At 37.2% G+C, this 23,205-nt stretch overlaps 1 protein-coding gene across 1 annotated transcript in view; it reads left to right on the top strand.

The window, feature by feature from the left end:
• The first annotated feature begins 11,072 nt into the window (after positions 1-11,072).
• LOC149149545 (arginyl-tRNA--protein transferase 1-like) overlaps positions 11,073-23,205 on the top strand; it is a 50,025-nt gene continuing 37,892 nt past the window's right edge. The window contains exon 1 of the mRNA XM_089441086.1: positions 11,073-11,135. The gene's annotated coding sequence lies outside the window, so the exon portion shown is untranslated. The remainder of the gene's footprint in view (positions 11,136-23,205) is intronic.

Raw genomic sequence — 23,205 nt, 5'->3', positions numbered from 1 at the left:
GAGATCAAAACAAAAACACATAACCAAGGAGGCTATAAATGGCCTCTACAACAAAACTCTGTGACCAGTACTACTGGCTACTGCTAGAGTTGCCAACATCATGTGGCTCAGTGTTACTTGGAGCAGGAGCGAAAGTGGGGAGCGAGAGTGTGAAAACGGGAGCGGGAGCGACATTTTGAGAAGCTCTTGGTTTGGGAGCGAATCCCAGAGGAGTTCGACAACCAATGTCACTAACATCAAGGTACATAGAGGGATTGGTGCTCTTGATTAAATACGAGTTCCAAAATCCATACCCTAATACATGACAAAATTCAATGGAAACATTGCAATCCTCCAATCCTGAAACCCTGAAAAACTGATAAGTCTGCTGGATTTTGAATGAAATCTAAAATTCTACTTTCTCCATATGAAATCCAATGAGGCCGAAACCACTCTCAAACATCCTGAGTCATTTCATGGTAATGTTAAAAATTTAAGTAAAATGATGATGAAAATGAAGATTAAGGAGAATGTCACTTTTACTTTAAGAATTTAACATTACCATGAAAATTTATAACTGCTTGGAGTCCAAACCAACCAAAAAACAATTTAAAAATCCATTAAAATTTTATTAAATCGCAGTTTGACATGATGTTGGGCGTTTTTTTGTGACTCGGCCGAGTCATAACGGAAACGGCCGAGTTGGCCGAGTCAGCCATGACTCGGCCAGTCGAACCGTTCCAAAGGCCGGGTCATAGAAAAAGGTATTGGCTCGGATCAACCCGGCCGTTTCGGTTTCGAAACGGCCGTTTCTTAAAACAATGATATATATATATATATATATATATATTTATATATATATATATATATATTACCATTCATCTTTTAGAATCTAGAATCTATATCTAAAAATGCATAGTCATCATCATGAATTCAACATAAACAAATCATCATCATCAATTCAGCATAAACATTGTCATCATCTTTACATTAATAATGTAATCAGAAATGCTACAACATTTGTGCTTTCGAGTCCAACTCCTTCAAAGAACTTGTCATGCATGGCAGATGATATCTATCTTCCTTGCATGACAATTAAAAGGCCCATGGGATCATTGGGATATTCCATCAAGACCTATTTGAACATTTCAATATTCTCAATGTCAGCTTGGTCTCATGACTATATGCAGGCACAAGATTGGCTAGAGAAGATTTGTTATATTGGAGGGATTTATGAAATCAAGAGCAAAATCAATGACAATTAACAAAACCTTAACCAAAATGAAAATTAATCGCTCAAATAAAATCTCTTTACGAAGACATTCATCAAACCCTTTTACTTGCGTTTTTGAACATCTATCTTTTTCTTAGTAAGAATCCTTGATAAATATATGGAGTGTCGTTGTTTCTAAAGATTTAGAAAAGACTTTATGAGACTCTATTTATAGTGAGTTTATTTGCAAATCTGAGTTCTTCATTTTTATTATTTATTTATGGCTATACAAACTTTCAAGCTTTTTAACATTTTAAGGGTGGATTTTGATCACAATTTTCGTGGATCCGTTTTCGGATTTCTCCGGAAACGGATCCAAAAAAAATAAAATCCCTTGGAAACGTATCCAATTCCAAATCTAAAGTTTCCGATTTTTTGAAACGGCACAAAAACGTTTTTACAGCGTTTCGGACAAGAATCGTATCTGTTTATGTATCGGAAACGGGGATCCGCGTTTCCGGAAAATTCTTCAGGAGTTTCCGGTAACTTAGCTATAAGTAGCCAAGGTGATGTGCCCTATAGCAGCCTTAATTTGTTTGTTAGACTTGCAAGTGATGGTGGAGACTGGAGATAGTCTTTTTGAGATCCACTACTCATGGCAACAAATTAGGGTGCCCTTTACGAAGATTATATACAAATACAATACAATCAAGTGATGTTGAGTGCATAATGCTTTTATTTTGAAGGTAAGAAACACAAAAGGGGTTGGTGTGAGAATTTCAAGCCCTAGGTGACCAATGTCCTTATGATCTCAATCAAACAAGTAGATTAGTAAATTTAATCAACCGCTGAAATCAAATTTCAGACCATAGCATCAATCATATAATAGCTAGAAATTAAACAGTGGAAGCAGTCATTTTACACATACACAGGTAATTACTACTTCAAATTAAATTTTCATTCCTTCGAAAAAATTTACAAGGAAACCTCCATATGCTACCCAAAAACAGCACTACACTTGAGAGGCACAATTGCTAAAAAAAACAGAAACAACAGTTCTCTATTGTATGGATTCATACGGTACTATTTGTATGGTACTTATCCATAGACTGTATGAGTTTGTGCCATATGACTGTATGAAATTGTGTGTTGCTTAGAAGTGCCTCTTTCTGGGCTGGCTGCTCTCTCTCTCTCTCTCTTACACACACACACACTCAACCTACTCAACTGCTCATGTGTGTTAGAAAGCCTCTACCTTGCCTTGTCTTCATACTTATATCCAAGAATCTACTTTTAAGAGATCTCCTAGTCTAAGTCATGCATGAGATACAATTTGGACCTAATGGTTAAGAACATGTGCTTCTTCATAAAAGGTCACAGGTTCAAATATAGAGGTGTTGATTTTTCAAGACCTTCTAATCTGATAATCACTTCTATTGGCTTCTTAAATTAATCCTTCTTGTGTTCACATTCATCATTAAGCAATTTCACAAAAGATCTCAACAGTGAAACAATAGTGACAGTGAGATCATGAGGAGACAAACAAACACGAGAAATACAAAAAAATTTACCCTGGGAAAATCCAAATTAGGGAAAAACCTAACAACCTTTTCTTGGAGAAATTGTCCAATTCAACAAGAGATACAATCTAATTTTTCCAGTCAAATACAATCAAATTGATCAGCAAACAAATCCGGCTCAAACCTGGTCAAATTGAGAAATTTCGGCCTCGTGCCCAGAACTTTGATTTGCTGCCCAAAAACTCGTCCTCTGCCCAAAATTTTGGTCCCCTGCCCACACATGCAAAGTCAACAGAAAAGAGATCAGATGGGAGGTCAAACTTCTGTATACTCTCTCTCTCTCTTGTATAGATGAGCAGAAGAATATATTGTCCATTGAGTGATCCGAATTGATGTCCAATGAAGAGGTCAAAATTCAAATGGCCTTGATATAGTAAATCAATGAGCCCAAATAGGTGTGTGAACAGGTCAGGCTGACTTGAACCTTTGGGGCTGGCCGACTTGATTTTGGAGGCAAAATTTTGAATTTCAAAATTTGTATTTTTCCTCTTTTAATGGAGCAGATTTACGAACAAAAATTCTATTTTATTCTTTTGTAATTTGTGGGCAGATACAATGAATGAATGCCAACCGCAACTACGAAAAATCAACAAGAGGGGGGTAGAGTATGCACACCTCTGCAGACTTTAGTAGTCAAGTTGTTGCGCGGAGGTAGACCTCTTATCCCATAAACAAGGGGGTCTTATACACCAATTCAGTGTATGACTTGGTTGTGACCTTAAAAATAGATTATTATTATTATTTTATTTATAAGAGTTACACTTTAATTAAAGGGAATTACAAAATAGAATATTTTTACAAAAATATCTTGAATTACCTCTTGCATGTTCACATTGAACATATGCAAAAGTTCCTGTTTGAGCTATAATTCTCAACAGTTAGGAAAATAGGGAGTAAACCTACACCCTTACTCCTTTCCAATTGTATAAGCATTGCTCTTCTATGGTCTTCTGTTAACTTTGGCATCCATACACTTGCCAATGAAACTTTTGTTGGCTATAATAGCCAATCATGAAACAAGGGACACAGAATTATATGCAATAAACCTCCAAAAGGGAAATTATATTAAATAAACACTCCCATTAATGGTCACAATATATAATGATAGCTGACCATAACAATTATGACAGAATTAGATTTTTGGTTGAAACCATTTCCTTAACTTCCTCTGTAGTATCTCCATAAATATTTTAAGCAATCTTCATCACTAACATCACTCATTTCTTCTAATCTCTCATTCTTCCATAGACTTCTATTGTTGGTTTACCTCATTACAATTTCATTCAATAATTTGGACATTAAATATGATTCACAAGTAGGAGTAATTCCTTCATACTCCCCCTTAATGTGTATTTGTAAGTTCTCTCTCTTTGGCTGTCCTTTGAATTGGTCCCATCTTGATTTGCACTCTTCTTCTTTGACCTTTTGTTTTCATCTTCATTTATCTTCAACTTTCATCTTGTACTTGCAAAAACATAAATAATGTGTTTCTTGAAGTCCAGTTACCGTCCATCGTAATACATGGGTCACCAGTGGTTGTATTCGCCAATTCTCTAGACCTTTTCTTGTACATGGTTCAATAACATACCTTTATATCTGTACATTCCACTGTCCCTATATCATCATCATTCATCAACTTGGGTTGTCTTGGGCTTATCCATAACCATACTTCGGGCTTCCTTGGATTACCCTTAACCTTACAAACCTTAGATGGTTTCAGCTTACAACAAACATACATTACATCAAGTGGTGATGGATGACCGTAAACCTTCTTCTCTCACACCAAGTGGCTATTGAGCACCACTTCTTCTTGCAATGGGGGTATACTTGTCTTATTTGGCTTACATTACATTGACCAAGGTACATTCAATTTAAATTTCCATTCAGGCTATTCTAGCCCTTATACAAACATTTCCTTTCCATCACCCAAAAACTTTAGAGACCATTAAAACTTTTAGCTATGTTGTTTTCATGGATTCACTACATCTGCATCTCAATTTTGAACACATAGTATTATTATTTTAACCTTGCTTCATGCCCTTCTTCTTGCCTGTATGTTCAAATTCCTTTTTCTTCTTCTTTCACTTCTCTCGTCTTCCTTTTTGACTCCTCTTCTACTACTTCATTCTTTCTTGCTCGTCTTTCCTTCTTTTTTTTCATCTTGCTTTCACTACATTATCTCCATCACATTCTATTTCTTTCATGGAGTCTGCTGCTTCATCATTCATCATCTATTTGCTTAATTCATGGAGTCATCTTCTTTTTTTGGGATCGTCATGTTGCTTGTTCTTCCTCTGTCATCTTTTTCTTTATGGAGTAAACATCTTTTTCTCTTTTTTTTGCATTTTATTTTGTCATCTTCTTGCATAATTTTTTCTCTGAATCTTCCACATAAAACTTGGATAAAATTGTTTACTGTAGGAAGGACGTCTCCATCAACAAGACACCTGCAATCTTCTTCATACATTTTACATACTCACAAAATATGTTTCTTATTGGAACTGATCAAGATTGAACAAGGCACCTATGACCTTGGTCTTAATTCACACACTGATGACATGAGTTCAACTTCACTTTACTTTGACTCCAAACTCTCAACAATTCTCACATAATGACTTGACCATAAATTTAAACCAGGGTGTTAGTTAACGTTGATCATGCACCCTTTTTCATTCATCAATGACTTCTTTATGACTTTGACTTTTGACGATGACTCCATTATATAACTAGATCTTGCAACTCACATTTTCAACTATCAACTGACAAACTTAATGACTTTCACTCTAGAATTGCCACTTCAATTTTGACTCACCATGACCTCGACTTTAAGAAATTTTCCATGTCTTAGATTACATTTGAGAATTTTTGATGCTTCATACTTCCCAACACGACCATTAGTTGCATGCTTGATTGTGAGGATCCATCAAGAAGTGCCACGAACTTTCCCTTTGCCCTCGACGCTATGTCCCACGCATCATTCCTCATGATAGAGCTATACTCCACCATGGCATCTCTTTAGACCTACTCATTTGCAACCTCCTCAAAAGTGGAAAGCTTGGAGTCACTAATGCTGTTTGACAAGGCCAAATAACTGGAAAATCTCACTAGTGGTCTACTTTGATTGAAAGTGTTGCTAGGTGCCTCCACATGCTCCTCAACATCTCTCAAGCTTTGTGCGGCCCATCTCGACATCCTTTTGGCAGAGCTCGAAGTATCATCTTGCTCCTCCAAATCTACAGGCTGTGTCCTTGCTCAATTGTAGGAGCCTCTTGCTTATGATCCTCTACCCCTATTGGATTTGTATCATGAGACCTCCTAAAGGTCCCACCCTCCTCGAATCTAACATCCCGATTGATGATGACTCTCCTCTGTCTTGTAATGTAGACCCTGTAGGCCTTTGAGACCTCACTGTAGCCAACAAAAATGCCCTTCTTTGATGAGGGCTCCAACTTAGTCCTCTTCTTTGTAGGAATGTGGACATAATATGGATTGCTAAAGATGCGTAGATGACTTGCCTTCGGTCTCGCTCTTGTAAACATATCCTTAGGAGTTTTGTCCTCAAAACTCTATGAGGACTCCTGTTCTGCAAATAAACAATTATGTTGCAAGTCTCCGTCCAAAGAACATAGGCATGTCTTGATCATAGACACAATTGTGTTGCAAGTCTTCGCCCATAAGAACATAGGCATGTCTTGATCATAGATCATTGCCTTTTCTGCTCCCACTATGGTCCTGTTCTTCCTGTCGACAACCCCATTTTGTTGAGGGCGGTAAGGCATTGTGAGTTCCTTCTTGATCCTTGCCTCCTTGCAAAAATCTCAAAACTCATTGGAGATATACTCGTTGCCATTATCAAATATTAGCATCTTAATCTCCTTCTCGGTATGTTTGTCCACAAGAGCTCTGAACTCTTGAAATCGACTGAAGAACTCACCCTTGGTCGTCAAGAAGTAGATCTATGTTTTTCTAGAATAGTCATCTATGAATATCGCAAAGTAACTAGACCTTGTGATTGATTCCACTGACATAGGACCACATATATCTGAATGCAACAAGTCTAATATCCCCTTGGACTTGGTCTCACTACGAAGAAACGTTACCTTGGCATGCTTGCCAAATGCACACCCTTTACACACTCCCTCTTGCTCCACTTTGATCTCCAAAAAACCTATAACCATCCTTTGTAACATAGGAAGAGCCTTGTAGTGTAGGTGTCCCATCCTCCTATGCCAAAGCTCACTTTGGCTATCACTCTCATGTATAAGAGCCTTCATCAATTGTCCTCTCAATAGATATAGGTTGTTTTCCCTTGCTCCCAATTACTTGCCTCTTGTTGGGATTAACGTCGTGGCCCTTTCAGCCTAACAACTACTTCACCTCCCATGAAGCTAACCTCTAGTCCTTTGTCCTCCATGGCTGAAACTAAAAGGAGATTCTTTTCCAACCTCGATACAAACATCACTTGATTCACCTCCATGATACTCCCTGAGTCCATCTGAAACTCAATGTTGCCAATGCCCTCTACTGCATACTTGGTGTTGTCTCCAAGCTCCACATGTAGGTCTCTAGGCTCTTTGGCCATGTTGGTGAAAATATCTCGAGATCTCGTCATGTGACGAGATGCTCCACTGTCCACAAACCACACCCCTCTCGTAACAGTGCCAGAAAGGCATGACACCAAGGCAAAGTTCTTCTCGAACTTCTCAACCAACTCATCCATCTGTGCTGTGGTTGTCGTAGATGTCTTTCCCTTGCCCTTCTTCCTATTTGGACATTGTTCGACAAAGTGACCAAACTTACGACATGCAAAGCATTTTACTTTGCTCATGTCCTCCTTTTTACTTTGTGAAGATCCTCCTCCACCCTAGTTTTGCTTGCCTTTCCTTTGCCCTTCTTCGCTTGCACAACAAGAGCAAGTTCCTCATCCCCACCACCACTCCTACACTGTCCACCAGTTATTGAACTCTCCCATATTTCTTTCTGGATGAAGTCATCCCACAATCAACTCCAATCAAGAAGCTATTGTCTAGCAAGGATCCCCTCCACAAAGGTGGTCCATTGCTTAGCACATCCCTTCAGAGCTACCTTCACTAGCTTCAAATCACTCACAACTTCTCCCATAGTTGATAGCTCATCACACATCCCTTCAGAGCTACCTTCACTAGCTTCAAATCACTCACAACTTCTCCCATAGTTGATAGCTCATCACTCATCCCTTCAGAGCTACCTTCACTAGCTTCAAATCACTCACAACTTCTTCCATAGCTGACAACTTATCACAAGCTTGCTGGATCTTGGTGAGATATGAGGTTATGGTCTCTGATCTATTCATTCAGATGTTGTTCAACTTCTTCTGCAACACCATTATCCTATTCTCATTTTTACTCTGATAAAGATTGGTTAAGGTTGCCCACATCTTATGTGTTATGTCCTTCCTTGTTATGTGAGGAATTATATGATCCCTCACACCATCCAAGATAATACCCATCGCTTTCACATCCTTCAGATTGTGCTTGGTTGCTTGGGCAGGGTCAGAAGGAACCTAGATCTCTGTGTTTGCAAAATCCCACAAACCATTCATTTTTAGAACAATAGTGATCTGCTCCTTCCATGGACTAAAATTAGTGGCCCTATCCAACCTATCTTCATATCTCAAGCTCATTGATGCCATTTCACAAATCGACCTTGGCCACAAAAGCCTAGATGCAAAATAAAAATTCTGCTGTTGTAAAAATGAATAACTTGCTGCTGTAAAACCCTTGTGATCTCAGATCTCTCCTTTAGAGTTTTTGTAGCTTTGATACCATGCTAAATTTCTAATACCAGTCTAGATTTATTTATACTTCGACAAATATTTATTTGCATAAAATTATTAAATAAAACTCGAAATTGTTGTGAAAATAAAGCCACTGGCATTTAACTTCTGAAATAAAATATTTGTAGCGGAAAAATAAAATAAGAGAGATGAATCACATCACAATAGTAAGTATACACCCATTACAACTTTTCTTCATTAAAATCCTTGGTAAAATCTAGGCCTAGAACCACAAAGAAAAATGCATTGTTGGAACCTGTAACTCGATCCCCATTGGAAAACTCAGCCCACTAGAAAATCAACATCCTGACGAATTCGACCCTAGAGAAACTCGACCTCCACCACCAACAAATCAGCTCTCTCCTTTCCTCCTCATATGACCCTTGCGCAGTCAAGAAAAATCGACTCACTAGATAAATCGACCTCTCGACAACTCGACCTCCTCTACGTTTCACCTACTTGGTCTCTTGATTTCCTGAACTTGGCCTCTTGGAAATATTCCCAAAATTTCCCTGCACTTTTCCTCCCTTCTCTTCAGTCTAGTTGAGCCTCTTGCTCTTGAGAAAATCACTTTCTCCACTTGTGTGTCTTCACCTCTCCCTTAGGCTTATTTATGACTTCATTAAGAAAAATCTTTAACCCTAATCTCCTAAGTGATTGATGGTCAAGATTAGATCTCCCCTCATTTGAGATCAATGGTTGAGTTCCTATCTAAATCACTTAAATAATTTTATTATTTATCCTTATTACTTTGGCTTAATAGTCTACAATAATTACTTGACTTTAATTATTGTACTTTTCCTAAGTTAGGAAGGAAGTCATAAATTACTTACTCCGCCATGCAAGCACTTGAATAGACAATTAACCATCTCCGACATGCTAAGACACCAAGCTCATGTAGAAGAGCTTCCGAAGCTACCAAGAACTTCAACCCTCCGATGAAGTGGACCATAAATGTTCAAGCTCCAAGATGTAACAAAACCCTTCAAGTGGCACGTGTGGCTCCAAATCATTCATTGATCTAGGTAGATGAGATGATCTTAAGGTAGGAGGCTGGCTAGTAATAGATAGATACCATAGATTAAGTGTCAAGTTATCAAATATCTAACAACCTACATGTGCATGTAACAACCCCTATCCAATGGCTCAATCCATTAGTAATGCCTTCACACTTGTGCAAGCAAGGGAGAACTTCATGTGAATGAGATGTAAAGTCATAAAAATGTGCAATCTCAACCTCAAAACATAAGAATAATGTCAAGCACTCAAGTACTGGAGTCACATCTGTAATAGGAAGTGAGTTGGCCCCTCTATGCATACCATAGATGCCTGAAAAACCATGAGGAAGTGGAGCACTCCCCTAGTTTGAGTGTCTACTACATAAAACATCACCACCCATGATCTCAATAGACATCTCAAGCCCTAGGCCACTCTTGCCAAAAGTGCCATGTCATCCATCCTCATCCAATAGCTGAAAACCACATGAGAATTGTGGTAAGTGCTGAAAATCCATGATAAAGGGGAGCGCTCACCAAGTTCAAGTGTTTATTCCATGTAGTATGACCATAGGAACACGATAGACACATAGAATCCTAGGGTGCTTTATCTAAATAGCGTGATCCATAAACCATGCCAAAATGATTCTTTATACCCTAGGTTGCTCCAAAATGTATCAAGGAAGTAAGCGCTCTAGAAGAGACATTATTAACCATGCACGGCACTAATATTATTATCAAGCTGATCCAAAAACATAGTACTTAAGAGCTTCTTCACCATCTGTCAACACCCTGCATCAAGGAGCATACCACCATGAAGAAAACAACATGAGCTAAAGCCATCAACTTCATGCAACATCATGGAGGATCCACAATCATGAATATCTCAAGATGCACTATCATCAAGCAAAAATAAAAGATATGCCTCTCAAGTTCATCATCATCTCTTCAAGTTACCCCTGTCATGTGATGAGAATCAAAATTTAATTAAAATTTACCACTTGTGAATATGAGGGGTAACACCAGCCATCTATCATCTTATTTGGCCTTCATTTGACATCCAATTTTCATTGCACACTGATACGAGGATGATTTGTTTGGAAAAATATGTCTCATCTTAACATCAGCAGTGTTTGTTTTGGCACAAATTGGAATTAGATGATTAATCCATGTGTTTTATTGTTAAAGATTTGAAAGATGTACTCAAAATATCATTTTTATTTTTCCCAGTGTAGGTCCTAGGATGATATACAGGGAACACATCAAGGAACAATATTTTTGAAAAATCACCTTTAATTTTTTTGTTTTATATCCATCTAGTGTCCATGCTTGTTAATTTTACTGCGAAAAAGGATGCCTCCATTTATCTGATTGATAACCTAAGCTATTAAGTTCTCATGACATACCTGCAATAATAACTTTCATTGATATTATTGTGTAGTTGTAGATTGGGGTATTTGTGCATATTATTAGAAGCTCTAACAGTTTTCTGTTTCTTATCGAAATTGGGGCAGGATTGTCGGCAGACAGGGTTAGTGTGGACGATTATCAAGGTTTGTTTTATGCCTCTATCTAGACTAATTATATAGTAGCCATGCAATTATAATGTCTGTCATTGTATTATTATTCTGGTCCTTAGTGACAAAGTGTCTTCTTGGTGGTTTTCACTAGTGTTATAGCAGTATTTTTTTCAATATGCACTTAAGGATGTATATGGCACAATTGCATCATTTCCATGGTAAATCCCAGATAAATTGCCGTGTCAATTTACCTATACTTGCACATCCTAAATAATTTACCTATTTTTATTGTAGTCCTTCCCAAGTTCGTCTCGTCTTTTATTGTGTTTTTCTAGAGTTTTGTTGTTGTATATTTTTCAACATGCATTAAAGATATGCATGGCAAGAATGAAGCATTTCTTCTGAAACCCTATCTAAACTTTTGGTTGACTTTTGCTGAAGTCTTGAAGCTTTTTGAATACTGACATTATGTACTAAGATCTATGTAATATGCTCTACGAGGCGTGATTTTATAATGGGATTGCTATTCATAGCAACCATTTTTGTATTTTCCTTTTTTGTATAAAATTACACTTGTATTTTAAGGTCCACAAGTTTTCATCCTCTTATTTTTCTTAAATATATAAAAAGATTTTAGATTTATTTCCAACAATGGATGATTAATCTTTTATGTAGAAAGTGTTTGTGAGTAAAATATATTTACCTGGATAATAAATGTATTGTTTTGGAGTTAGTGCATGCTAACACCTAGTCATATTCTTCAAATTGGGGAATGTGTTCAAAAATATATGAACAAATTGTTTTAAGCTTTGGAGTTTGTCCACGGCAAACATGGATGGACAAAGCAATTCCCTTTGTAATGAATATAGCTCTATGTTGGAGGAAATTTGCCCCCCCACTTGCGTATCAGCTGTGTTTTTGTATCAAAACTCTAAAACTTTACCAAAACACGTTTCAGTTCGTATGAAACTCATTTCACATGTAGGAAATGTGTTTCATACAAACTAAAGCATGTTTCAACGTCTGTATAATGCATTTCATACAAATTTGTTTGATTTTGCCTTGATTAAATTGTTGGGACTCAACGCTCTGCAACAATTATGGCCTTTGCAACCTTACTTTCGCTGCTCGCTGCTGTCAACTTCAATTCTGCCATTTCCTCTTCTTGGAGTGTCATGCTTTTGAGTGTGCAACAAACACCCCCCCCCCCCCCCCCCTTGAAGGCCTCCTTCGCTGCTGGGCCTCCAATCCGTTTTTTTGGGGCTCGCTTCTGTGGAGGGCTCCTCTCCGCCTGTAGCCTAGGTCAAGGGTGAAACAAGTGATGCCCCAACGGCGAAATTTCCTCTGACAAGACCGATCCGCGGTTCCAAAGTCAAGATCTTGAGAAAGGAGTTGTATTCGGATAATGGCATTGGCTTCGTGGCAATAGTTGACTAGAAACTAGATTTGGTAAAACAAAGGAAATCTTTTTCAATGAAGGGTTCCTCCTACAACCACGAGGAGGTTATTGCCCCAGATTTGGAGATTTTCACTGTCTTTGTGAGACCACTCTCAGGGGGATCCTTCTGCATGTAGGTCAAAGCTACGAATCTCGTTGCATCACTTGTAGCTAGGATACAGGATCGGATGGGAATCCCATATGGTTGCATTCAACTTCGACATGGAGGTAGGCAACTTCAAGATCTAAAATCACTCAGTGAGCATGGCATAACCAAGGATGCCTTGATTCATTTAGCATCAAGGCTAAGAGGTGGAGCCGAAGGCTGGGTGTGTTGAAATATGTAACTAGGTTCGGTCTTCATAATAACATGTGTAATCATGATTTTATGTATTTAATGAAATCGCTCTTCATATAAAATAGAATTCAATATCCTATTCAAAATTTAGTAGACTTAATAGTTTTCATAATCTCAAGACTATTTTCAGTAGATTCTATGATGTAAGAAGGTATGGAATTAGTAGTTAATCAAAAGCACCACGTCCTCCATGTACCTCAATGCTGTTACAAAATTGGAAAGGCAAAAATATTTTCTTATATTGATAATTACTTGTGATATTCCTGTGTTCTTATTAACTTAGTTTATGTTCTTCTTTTATCTTCTTTTCATCAAGCAATCATCAAATCAAAACATGAAGTTCAGGGACACTAGACATAGGTGCTCAACAAGGGCTAAAACCCCTCTAAAGGGGAAAACCCAGTCAACACTTCCACTAGTAGATTCAATTCAAGATGAGACAATCCAAGACCTCTTAGACCTAGACAAAGACCTCCTCCAACCACCAAGTCAACCCTTCCTGTAGATGATCTTGCTAAAGTCTCCAAGTATTAGCTTCACAGTTGCAGCTTCAATTCAGAATTTCAGCCCCCAGCTACAAATTTTCGGTCTCAAGCTTTAGAACTTCAGACCTGCAGTAGATTCAAAATATTGGCCCCAACAACAGCGCAGTAACTTACACGTGTGAGAGATAAAATGCCCAAACTCGATTTAGGTCTTCCTAGCTAATCTTCTTCTTTAGCAATTTCACTCCCTTTTTTTGCTTATCTTTCTTGTAGATCAAACTTCTTGAGTTTGTGTGTATCAAATGAGGTCAAGTTGCAGCCTTTATATAGTGGATTTTGCCTCTTACGTTAGACCGACTTGTCCAGGTTGAGGCCGACTTGGTGGAGGAGGCCTAAAAGACCTAATTTATATCAAAATAAATTTCTTCTCTAATAGATAAAGCCTAAGAAGGGTCTTTTACATAATGACAAGGACAAAGACTCTTGACACAAACGATAGAAGCCTACAATGGAGGCTTTGACCTAAAAATCATTGACTCAAGCATGAAACCCATGCTTTAATAAGTCAATTTATTTTATAATAAAATTCCTTTTTCTTTCTTTTGACAAATACATTACATCATGACTCAAATACAATTATGAAGACCAACACTAGTGACATTTTTTTCAACTCTCCCTCTTAACTAGGGAGGTATTCATAATTACATATATACAAAGGTACTTGGAAGATCTCAAAATGATATGCTCTTTGAAGAGTCATAGTACACGCAGTGCTATAGATTAGATACCTGGTCAGGGTACTCTAATCGGTTGGGACTAAGGTGTACTCAAGCTTTAGCCACTCTAGGTACCATTAAGCTTTTAAGCTCTTACACCAACCCAGGGATTTGGGTGCGTATCCAAGGTCGGAGCTCCATGGCCAACGCCACCCTTCTTACTTTGGGATCTAGACATCAACACATAGGCTGACCAGATGTCCTCCCAAGTATCTTGTTGCCATGAGATGCTTCATCTCTCCTTCTCAACTAAATTAGATATAAATATCCACCACTTCAAGCATGCTTTAAATGTTCAATCCTTTTACAGAGAGATCCTACACAATCATAGCCCCAATCAATGATAAACTTTCAAGTATATATATACAAGTAAACACAAATATTCAGGGTCCTCAATCATCCTGATGCTACTTATATCATCATCAAGTTATCCACATACAACTTTGTTGAAAACTTTCTTGTTTAGTAGCACCAAATAAAGCCTTTGCAAAGACATCTGTAGTTCTTTCATTTTTCGGTGTCATTATGATTGTCATAATATGCCCTCCCTCTTAACTGGGGAGATATACTTTTTCTTTCATCCAAGCTCCCTCTTAACTTAGGGAGATCAACAACTTCCTTCTTTTATAACATCGAAGAAACTTTAACCTTTCAAGGCTTCATTCTTTCTCATGGCATCAAGGTCATCTTGATCATCATCATTCTTATAGCTTCCTTCATCATGCTCATCATTATTATCATCTTCAATTACAAACATCTTCAACATCTTGAAGATCATGTACCTACAAAACTTTAATAGCAAGTACAACCAAATACAAATATATAAATCATGAAGTTAACTATATCAAAATCATATCATTACAATGGAAGCATCAAAACATTCAAACTTTAGACATCAGATACCTAAACCTAGATAGGTTCATAATTAGCAAGGGTCACATATTTTTACATACTAGACTTTAACTTCTTGCTAGGGTTTTGTCATAAACCCTAGACTCCATCTTCGAGACACAAAGCCTTAGATTCAATCAAATAACAATCCAATCATAGTACTATACATCTAAGGTTTCAACAATATGCTTTTAGAATTACATGTCAAACTCTACTAGGGTTTGTTGGGTTCATGTCGGACTCTACTAGGGTTTGTTGCAAACCCTAGATTTTTATCATCAAATCTAAATCATATCAATAATTGAAAACAATATCATCATGTCCTAGAATATCAATCTCTACTAGGGTTTTGTTACAAACCTTAGATTTCACAAACTAAAACATGAGTATCAACAATTAAGTTAGCATACTCGCATATACATATCTAGGATTTCATAATCATGCATTAGCATTTCACAACAATATCTACTAGGTAAACCCAAGATCAATATATCGAACAATTTTGATCAGGCTAGGGTTTTGATCAAATAGATGAATATACACCTAGGGTTTCATTCCTAGGATCTTACTATAACTATTACAAGGATTTTGTTTATAAACCCTAATTTACCAAACCCTAAAGATCTAGGGTTTCATTTAAACATTAACAACAAACCCTAAAGAACTAGGGTTTTTATTATAACATTATCAAAACCCTAAATTTCAAAAGAATAGGATTTCTAGACTTCATCAACAATCCCTAAGAAGACTAGGGCTTCATTATTATCATTGACATACCCTTAACAACAAGAGGTTGGGGTTTTACAATGAACCCTAAGAGTTAGGGTTTCACAAGAATAAGCAAATAATAGTGTAATGAGGGTAGATTCAATCTAATGATTAATCACCCTAACAAGAATCTTTAAGATTCAAAACCCTAGACATAAAGATGTCAGTAATGTAAAACAAATTTCAAAAGAGAATGATCATACCTTTTGTATGGAGAGAACCTTGTAACAAAACTTGTAGTCTAAGACATACCTTGAGTTGTTCTTTAACAAACCTTGTAGGACATCAATTCTTGAAGGGCTTCCTTTGCAACAAAACTTCTTTCATGATTCAAGTCTTTCCTTTGAAGTCTCCTCCACAACCTTTGTGTATTCTGCAAGCTTTCCTAACCAAGGAAAATATAAAGAAAAGGTTATTAGTATACAATACAAGCAAATCTCGATATGAGGAGGAAACCAAACATGAAAGATAAAATAAAGAACAATATACTTATCTTTTGGTAAAATGGCAAAGGCAACCTTTCTGAGGGATACCTACAACTTATGAAAACAACTTCAAGAATTTCTAACAAGACATATTAGATCTATCTTCAAGGACAATGTCTAACACAATAAAGAGTGAGAACAAATTGGAAGGAGCATCAAATTATAGGGCGTGGAAGAAGAGACTTAACCTCATTCTTGAAAAGAACAAGGTCTTGGATTTGGTTAAAGGAAAGGTGAAGAAACCTACCGAAGAATCCAGTGATGCAAACAAAGTGATGTATAGAGAATCGGAAATATTGGCTATGACACTGATGGTAGAAAGCATAAAGGACAATCTTGTCCCATACATATCCAATATAGACTATGCTCAAGAAATGTATTAAGCTTTATCAAAATTATTCACTATCAAGAACGTCAGTCAAGTAGCAAGTTTGAAGAATGAGTTAAGGACTACAAAAATGTCAAAGGATGATATTGTGGCTTCCTTCTTTGTAAGGATATCTAGAATTAGAGATGAACTTCAAGCCATAGCTGAAATTGTACTGGAAAAGGAACTAGTAATCACTGCATTATTGGGATTGCCACCTACTTGGAGTTGTTTTGCTTCAGGTCTCAATAGTTGGAGAGAAGCTCCTACCTTCGAGCAATTATGGAATGTTTGCACCCAAGAAGAAATGAGAATCTCATTAGTTTCCAACAATGAAGGAGAAAAGATTTCAAATGCATACTCTGCTTCTCACAAGAGAGGAAACTCCAAGAAGTCAAGAGGGCCAAGAATGAAGGTTGATACGTCCAAGATAGAATGCTACCAATGTCACAAAATGGGCCACTATAGAAGTGACTGTCTTGACAATCCGAAGGACAAGAAAAGAAATAGAGACCAAGCTAATGTTGTTGAAGAAGGATCTCCAAAGAAGAATAATCTCCAAGGAAGAATAAGCCCGAAGAACTGGATATAAGGGACTTGCACTACTAAGTCCTTTGATCTAAGCTTTATTTATTTCATTTTTTATTTGTAGGAATAACATATTTTGGAAAAACATTTTTGTTTGTTCTGAAGGTTATAGGTATCCCTCAAGCTTGGAGGGAGCCCTCACCAACCTCCAAAGATAAGTATCTTATTACCATTTTCATTTTTAGTTTTCTTTGCTTGCATTAATTACTAATCACATTTCTATTCATATTTTCCTTGTTTAGGAAAAACTTGCTGAAGATTGAAGGAAGAAGGCCTCACAAGACAAAGCATTAGAATTACAAGGTTTGTTAAGAAACAAGAGGTATGTTTTGAACTACAAGTTTTTACTCTCTTCATATTCATTTTTGATAAACTAGTACTAACATCATTGTGTCTAACTTTATTGAATCTTAAAGATTCTTGATTGGGTGATTCATCATTAGATAAATCTACCCTCCTCGTATCTTTGATTACTCTTGTGGAACCCTAGAAAGTTTCTCTGTGAAAACCCTAACTTAAGGGTATGTCGATGATAATGTATGGAACCCTTGCTACTTAGGGTTATTGTTGAAGTCTAAAGAAAATGTCTGATGCTTTGATGATATCATGTTTGGGGTTTTGGTATGGGTATGGAAACCCTAACTTATTAGGGTTGAATGGTGATGTCTGAAATCTCAAACCTTTGAAGTATTGATAATTTAGGGTTTTCTATGTTTAGTATTGAAACCCTAGATCATTAGGGTTTGGTAGGGTGTATAAGCAAGACCCTTATAATGTCCTAGAAATGAAATCCTTGGTATATGTGTTGTCTGATTGAAACCCTAGTCTGATCAAGTTATTTGTGTCTTTGGGTTTGACTAACACATGTTATGCTTGTACATGATGATGAAGTCCTAGATATATGTGTTGACCTAATTGTTGATGGTCATGAGTCCTAGGGTTTGGAACTAAGCCCTAATCGAAGTTTGATTCTCTAGGATGAGTGTTTGTGAATTCTAGGGTTTTGTAACTAAACCTTAGTAGAAGTTAAATCTCTGATATATGATGACAATGTGATAATCTGGGATTCATGAAAAAGTTGATAAAACCTGAAATTGTATTGTGGGTATTGAGAATTAGTGAAATCTAGGGTTTACAACAAACCCTAGTGGAAGCTAGTCATGTTGTTACTTTGAATTGAGCTGTGATTGGTTTTGATTGTTAAAGCTCATGTATGAAATCTAGGGTTTTGCACTAAATCCTAGTAGGAAGTCTAACATATGAATTCTAAAGTTGTTAGATGCATTATAGATCTATATTTGTTTGAATTGCTTCTAGGGTTTGCAATATGTTGTAGTAGGGTATGTCATACCTGTGAAAGAAACATTGAAACCCTAGATTTAATGAAGGTTGTTATGAAATACTCAAAGTCTTGATGATATAGTCTAGGGTTCATGAAAAAAACCTTAGCAAGAAGTTGAAGAGTAGGTGTCTCTTGTTTGTAATCAAGTTTGGGTATTTGATGTATAAAGTTGAATGCTTCCATTATTATATGATTCTGATATGGTTAACTTCATGCTTCTATAGATTTGGGTATACTTGCTATCTAAGTTTTGCAGGTATATTATCTTCAAGATGGTGAAGATGCTTGTACAAAAAAGTTGATATGATAAGCATGATGAAGAAAGTTATGTGAATGATGATGGTCATGATAACTGTGATTACAAAAATGGAAGCCATGAAGGATTCTCCAATGTTGTAGAAAAGAAGTGGAGCTCCCTAAATTAAAAGGGAGCTTGGATGAAAGAAATCTCCCTCAGTTGAGAAGGAGCTTGGATGAAAGGAATCTCCCTAAGTTGAGAAGGAGGGCATATAATAGTCATATTGAAAATTGGAGAATGTATTTTGAGGTAATGTTAAAAGAAGGAAAGCAAGATCCGCTTGTAGATTATGTTATTGCATGTAAAGTAGGAAAGGAAGCTGTATGGTTGAGGAATCTTCTGTCAAGATTCATTTGAAAATCTCTAAGTCCTACTGTGAAAACTTAAGAAGAAACATCAAGATGCCTGAAAAACCCCGAAGGTTTGTGTTTACTTATGTACATTTGAAAGATTGTCACTGATTGGGGTTGTGTTTTGTACAGGTAAATCTCTCTGAGGTTTGATGGCATGCAGGTTACTCAAGAGAGATTTTTTACCGATTTGTTTGATTGGGGAGGATTTGTTACCGATTGGAATAATCGGGAATTTTAAGGCTTTGTGTGTGAGACACATTGTCTAGTTCCCAAAGTAGGGAGGGTGGCGTTGGTCGTAGAGCTATGACCTCAGATACGCACCTAGATCCCTGGGTTAATGGTTAGCAAGTAAGCTTGATGGTACCTAAAGAGGCTGCAAGCTTTAGTCCATCTTAATCCCACTCTAATAGATTGCCCTGGTCAGGAATCTAGTCCGTGACATTGCGGTGCCTAAACTATTGAAGGACCTTGGATAGATTGCCCTGGTCAGAAATCTAGTTCATGGCATTGTGGTGCCTAAATTCTTCATGGTTCATGTGTTCTGAGATTTTCCTTGTACTTGTACTTATGAATACCTCCTTAGTTAAGAGGGAGTGTTGAAATATGTAACTAGGTTTAGTGTTCATAAATGTATTTGAGTCACAATGAAATGTACTTATAAGAAGAATGAAGAAAATATTATTATTATTATTATTTATGACTTATTAAAGCATGGGTTTCATGCTTGGGTAATCTTGTTTTAGATCAAAGTCCCCATTGAGGACTTCTAGGATTTATTCTGAGTCATTTAAGTCATTGTCCATTAAAAGAGACCCTTCTTGGGCTTTTGAATCATGTAAAAAGAATCATTTTTGAGTAAAAAATGAATTTAGTCTCCTCCACACCAAGTTGGCCTCAAGAAGATCAAGTCGACCTCAAGAAGGGTAATTTGACCTCACTAGAAGGCTATATATACAAGGCAGTTCGAATTCATTTGGAGCAATTCATTCTCTCTCACATAGTTCGATATCCTGACGCCGGATGCTGGGAAGTGTGAAGTTGGAAAAGAGCTGAAAGGAGGTTGGAAAAGAGTGCGAGTTTTTGGAGGAAGATAGAAGACACCAAGATCGAAATTTTGGGCCATCTCTCTCTCACTTCTAAGATGTATCAAGGGAGATCGAAGTTCTCTTTGTCTAGTTGAAGCTTCTGCTGCTACTGCATGTTGATGCTACTAGGTCGAAGTTGCTTTGGAAGAGTTATCATCTGCAAGAAAGATTGAGGGTTGACTTGGTGTGGCGGAAGTCTTTGTCTAGGCCAAAAGTCTTGGATTATCTCGAGAAACTATTGAAGGAAGAATTGTTGACTAGGTTTTCCCCTAGATAGTGGTTTTGCCTTGGTTGTCCGCCTACATCTGTTGTCCTTGTGTTGTTGTTTTGGTAATTGCTTGTTGAACTAAAATATAAAAGAACATAAAGATAAAAGAATCAAAAGTAAGTATCTATATAAGAAAATCTTTTTGCCTTTCTGATTTTCTAACATCTTTGATAGTCTTTCACTGCTTTGTCGAGTTTCAAAATGGCTTTGGCTTTGTCCCAACGGAGGTCCTTTTCTAGAGGCTTAGAGGCAATGGCATCTCAATTATCTTATCGTGGTTGTTGTGCACCTTTATGAGTTTGTTCTTGATAAACTTTGCATAGCTCATAGAGTTTCAAATTTTATTAGGAGCATGATTGGGGTGAAGCAAGGTTGTCCTCTTTCCCTATGTTTATTGGGATATACATTAATGAGTTGGAGTATTTTTTATAGGAGCATATCTACTTAGGGGATGAGTGTCTTCTTTACCTAGTTTTGATCACCATCCTCCTCTTTGCTAACGACATGTTCCTCATGTCCTCCACCTTGGAGAGGTTATGGAGACAACTTGATGTCTTATGAAGTTTTTATAACCTTTGTTAATTGATGATCAACCTTGGAAAAACCAAGTTTATGATCTTCATTAGGTCGAAGTGCGTCCTCTTAGAGTATCACTTCTATTTTTAAGGTGCAGAGCTTGTGATCACCATTGCTTACACATACCCAGTTGTTCAATTTTCAAGGCCTAGATTTGGTTTGAAGAAACTTTCCTTATTTGCTCCCCAAAAAACTTTTGGCGTACCTTCTTGCCTCGTCACTCAACTCTTGCTCTTGACCCTCCTTCCATTTTCAGTCATACTTCCTCCCTGTATGATGTTTGTGGACAACCAATCATCCAAGTTTTCCCCCACCTTCTTCGCATTTTTTCCCCTATTGGGACATTTAAGAGGCTATTTGGTTAATGAAAACAAGTAAAGCAATTGATGAGGAAGTATTCCATGCATAAATTTTCACTCAAGGTCTTTGTGCCATGGATAACCACCTAACCGACTTGTTCAACCATATTGCCTGCGTGGCCTTTCCATGGTCTTGGTGACATCATATTATCTATCTGATTCACAATTTGGGCTCTAGTATGGATCCCAACAACTATAGGACAATCGTGGTAGGCCACACATTCTCTAATATTTATTCTACAACCCTCCACATGATGCTTCTAGAGGAGCTTGAGAAGAGATAACCCAGAGCCATAGGACATGTGATTTTCGACCTAAGTACCAAACTATGTTAAAGCTATTATTGAGGAGGCACGACATTGGTCTTTGAAAATCTATTGCTATTTTGTGGGCTTTTGAAAAGCTTTTGACTGCATGACTTGTGAGGCTTTATTTTAGAGACTTGGAGATATTGGTATATTAGATACTATGTTGACAATTATCATGCGCCTTTACGAGTTAGTTTTGGGTTGTCTTCGCATAGCTCATGGACTATCAGATTTTATCGGGAGTACCATTGGGGTTAAATAGGGTTGCTCCTGCCCTCCACATTGTTTGGAATCTACATTGTTGAACACATTTAGGAGGGAGATGGATCCCTTTTATGACCTTTAACACCTGACAATCAACCTGGTTAAAAGTAAGGTAATGATCTTCAATGGATCGAAGAAGAAATTCTTTGATCACCATGTCCTTTTCAGAGGGGAGGAGATTGAGATCACTCGTACATACCAGTGTGGAAAAAATCTGCAAAAAATCGGGATTAAATCCTAAAATTGCAATTTTTTCAACAAAACGATTTAATCCTCCGATTTTTTGCAGGCTTTTTTAGAAACGAAAAAATCGCGATTTATTCGTGTTATGCCTGATTTTATCAGGAGTTGACCGAAAAAGTCATCCATCTCTGCTGAATGTGGGATATGACAGTGGTGTTTAAGGGCTATCATATAGTGATTTGATAATCTAAATTACTATGAGTTGCCACTACTGTTAGAGTTGTTATACAATGAATTTGACGAGGCAAATTTGCTATGAGGAGGCTGAACAATAAGGGTTTTGGACAACTAGTATTCAGTGTCTTGGAAGGGCCAAACCATTGTGAGTTGATGATATACTTCGACGCTGATTGTACAGTGGTTTGGTGGTCAAACCCACTTGAGAAGTAGATCTGGTAAGGGCCGAGTATACTGTGTATTTTGGAGCAGCAAATACTTAGTGAGCAATTGATGGCAAATGAGGCAAAGGACCTGCCAGGTGTCAAGGACAAAAAATGCAGAAAGGGTTGATCTAGATGGGCTACTTCAACAAGTAAGCTATATGTTTGTTCTTGTCTATTTCTTATTGGTTAGATTGCAGATTTGATGCTGCAAAATACAAGCCCTAATGGACTGTGGATACTCTAGATGTTAAAAAAAATAAAAATAAACAAATATTTTTGTGTTTTTTTTTAATTTTGCCAACTTTTTCAAAAAACTCCCGACTTTAATGAGTTTTTCAACTTTTGGACCTTTGCCAATTTAATCCCGACTTCGAATTTTTCCACATTGGTACATACACCTACTTGAGGGTACTCTTTAGAGGCCCTTGTTTCATCTTATGCCATGCGCTACAACGTCGAGTCAGCAAA

This window comes from Pinus tabuliformis, chromosome 9, assembly GCF_031772625.1.
Source record: "Pinus tabuliformis cultivar Carrire ecotype Pingquan chromosome 9, CPIR1, whole genome shotgun sequence".
NCBI lineage: Eukaryota > Viridiplantae > Streptophyta > Pinopsida > Pinales > Pinaceae > Pinus > Pinus tabuliformis.
Note: the sequence above shows the minus strand (reverse complement) of the source record. Positions and strands in the feature narration are given on the sequence as shown.